The sequence below is a fragment of the Myotis yumanensis genome, unplaced genomic scaffold (genome assembly GCF_028538775.1).
Source record: "Myotis yumanensis isolate MYYU_CA2020_CCGP unplaced genomic scaffold, mMyoYum1.0.hap1 SCAF_15, whole genome shotgun sequence".
Classification (NCBI taxonomy): domain Eukaryota; kingdom Metazoa; phylum Chordata; class Mammalia; order Chiroptera; family Vespertilionidae; genus Myotis; species Myotis yumanensis.
Genome location: NW_027223766.1, coordinates 25913569 through 25917545, shown reverse-complemented (window position 1 = coordinate 25917545; position 3977 = coordinate 25913569).

Here is a 3977-nt window from a genome sequence, read left to right as displayed (position 1 = left end):
AGAGTGGAAGGGAGGGGACAAAGAGAGAAACATCGATGTGAGAGAGACACATTGATTGGTTGTCTCCTGCACGTATCCCAACCAGGGCCAGAAATCAAACCTGCAACCTAGGTACGTGCCCTTGACCAGAATGGAACCCGGGACTCTTCAGTCCGCAGGCCTGAGCCAAACCAGCTAGGGCAGAAAAATAACTCTTAAAAATAAAATACATAAAAAAATAATAAAATAAAATACATAAATTTTCAAATTAAAATAATCCATCAAATACCTAGCTCAAAGAATAAAAAACTAAACAAGTATCAAAAATATTTCGGGAGATGGGTAAAATGACACTTCCAAAGAGAAAAACTGATGCATGTAAAGCACTCAGAACCAAAATGGCATCAAATATCTTATATGAGAAAAAATAAGTACTAGTAACTAGAAGATAATATAATATGATTTTAAAATTCTGAGAATGATCTTCATTATAGAATTCCATGTCCAGGTAATTTACTAAACAAGTATGAAGATGCTCTAAAGCTTAAGCATGTACCTCTCGTGCAACCTTTCTCAGGAAATTACTAGAGGACCTGTCTCACCAAAAGTGGGCAAAAGCCAAGAAAAAGGAAGAATGGGATCCAGGAAGCAGGGATCCAAAGAAGAAAAGTAAAAGGAATTCCTAAGAATTCCGAAGAGACACAGCAGGGTTAGAGAAACTATGCCAGATTGCAACAGATGTACAGAAGGCTCCAGAGAGTTAACACAAGGATAAGAGTGGAGCAAATAAAAACTGGCTGATGTGCTTGACTATAAACGCTGTCCTGGCTGGTTTTACCGCTTTGTAGAAAATTTTGGTGAAGAATTATTAGGACCCAAATAAAAGTAACCAAATGAAAAATTCCCCGGGACAGGGGAATGGCGAAGTCTGTTCAGGAAAGGAAATGTAATCATAGTACACTAAATGGCTCAGCTGCAAGCATATTTGCATAGTTGTAATAACACTGAATACTAATTTAACCCCAAATGGTGATGAATCATTGGGAAGAATAGGGATAGAGAGGTATGGGGAATAGTGGATGTAAATGAACTAAATGGCTAGCTTTCTTAGTAGGAAGTCAGTAGATAAATCTGGAAGTAGTGGTCTATAAGCATGTTAGAGGTAAATGCCAGAAGCAGCTAGAATGGAAAGTTTGTCTGAAGTGGGCGGTATGGTGTGGGGAGGACAGAGGACTGCTACTTTTTATTATAAGCTTTATTCAGCAAAGGTTCTACTTTGATTTTTATGAAAATTAGATTTAAAAAAGAATGAGTGTACTTTTACTTCCACAAGTTAATAGATACCCAATTTCAAAGGCAAAGGATTATGGAGTTTGTACTAGTATATATACTAGAGGCCTGATGCACGAAATTTATGCAAGAGTAGGCCTTCCTTTCCCCAGCTGCTGGCACCAGGTTCCCTCTGGCACCCGGGACCCGGGCTTCCTTCACAGCCCTAGCTTCGTCCAGAAGGTCGTCTGGTCTAATTAGCATATTATGCTTTTATTATTATAGATATTGTTGAGAATCCTTTTTCTTCCTTTATTGAACAAGAAGCCAAAGACAGCTTCGTGTTAGAGAACTTTTTTGAGGAGAGACAGAGTAACACGTAGCTTTTTGAAATGGTGAGATTAGGGTAAGTAAATAGCTGCTGTCAGGTAAATTAAATGAGATGACCAAACAGAAAAATGTTTCACAAATACTGATTTATGATTTAAAACAGTACCACAAAGCCACCCATAATGCCAAATAACCCTACTACCACAAACCCAATGTGTAGAAGTCAACATGTGCAACATGGAAGAGATGTGTAAATTCACATCTATTCTCTTGGTTACATTCACATAAACAGGCAACATCTCTGAACATGAAAAATAATACAAACAACGGACCCTTGCCACGTCCACTTACATAGTGTCAGAAGATCTACCCACGGATCAAGAATAGAAATTGATATACAGGACATTACTGAAACAACTGAAATTTGAATCCAGTCTTTGGATCAGATGATATTATTTTTTTTTAAATATATTTTATTGATTTTCTACAGAGAGGAAAGGAGAGAGATAGAGAGTTAGAAACATCGATGAGAGAGAAACATCGATCAGCTGCCTCCTGCACATCTCCCACTGGGGATGTGCAACCCAGGTACAAGCCCTTGACCGGAATCGAACCTGAGACCTTTCAGTCCGCAGGCCGACGCTCTATCCACTGAGCCAAACCAGTTTCGGCTCAGATGATACTATTATATTAAAGATAAATTTCCTGATTTTGGTCATTGTTCTGTGGTGCTATTAATGAATGGCCTATAGTTTAGGAGCACGTTGTCTGCAATTTACTAATAGATGATTCAGAAGAAAAAGATTATAGAAATGTATGTGGAGAGAGATAAGACAAGGGAAATGCGAAGAGAATAAAACAAATGTGAGGTAACAATTGCTGAAACTGGGTGTAGAATATATGGGAGTAGTATGCAACTTTTCTGTAAATCTGAAATTGTTTCAAAATGAAATATTTTTAAAAAGAGTATGAAAGATTTCCCATAAAAGTGTGCCATGTTCATGCTTCTGGAGAGAGTCCTGGGTTTCATCAGATTCTAACTTGTAAACACTCCCTTCAAAAAGGGTCAAGAACACCCCTTTTCCATTATTATGTATATGTCTATAGTTAGTCATATTCCCTCATTCTTCTAACTAGGGTATAAATTCAAATAGCCATGAAAAAACTGATATTAGTCTGAGTACCAGAGAACAAAGTAAGGTTTTAAATAAGCAATAAAACTTAACTAGTGTAAAAACAAACAAAAAACGTTTGCTGCATTATCAATGAATGTTGTTCATTCTTGTTAAAACACAATAGTTACCCCAAAACAGTATCTCATTCATTTTATGATCATTTATTCTGGAAATGTGTACCAATTTTAAACAAACACTGTTCACTGCTACAAGAAAAAAAAAAACACTTCATAGAATCAATCATTAATTGACTCTTTTCATTGAAAATGAAATTAAAATATATTTTTTACATCAAAAGTAAGGTTTATTCATTCTGGCTGAGATACATCAATTTGACTGTGGGTGAGAAATAAATCAGTTTAAAATAAGAAAATGTCACATATACAATTTCATAAGGAAATGAATTGCAATTCAAACTTTATATTTTTATGTTGCTTAATTTTATATATATTACACATATCATACATACATACTTGTTATACAAAAATATACACAAAACTTCAAGTACATAGTTTAATATCTAAAAAAAGGGAAAGGGAGATATTGCATTGAATTTCTGGTACTATTTTGTTTAAATACTTTTATAATTCAGATTTCAAGGGAACAACAAATCAAAAGCCACTAATTTTTCAGAAAGCTTTGTGTTCACATAAATTCATCATTCAAGTATATTTTTATTGAAACAATAAACTATTTAACTGGTTGCAAAGTCAAATGAACAAGTCATATTAAGCAAAAGCAGAGCTTTCTCTAACTCTGCTTTCATCAGCCTAGCATCCTTCTGACACATAAAATGCAGAGCGTCACAGTGACTTTTAACCTGAAAGCGATTTTAAGCTGGACACTATTAATGCCATATTATAGGGCTGACAATGTTATAGATTCTTATTAAAAACAATTAGAAATTTTACTTTTACTTTTTTACTCAATTTGAAAAACAGTACATCTTTTTCACTGTGGTTGGCAACTTGACGTTATACCTGAAGGAATAATTTAAACATCCTATGACAAAATATATACATAAACTTCTGAAAGATCTTGGTCTTAATTCAATTATAATTTCAATTCTACAGTTATCAAGCAAATAAACGAATTTTTTATTAACCATAGCATTAACATGTTTTTTAAAAAGTAAATTTTTTTTGTGTTTAATTTTTTTAAATGTTGACACTATTGCAGATGTCCCCCATTTCGCCCCCCTTTGCCCACTCCCCCCCCCCCCAC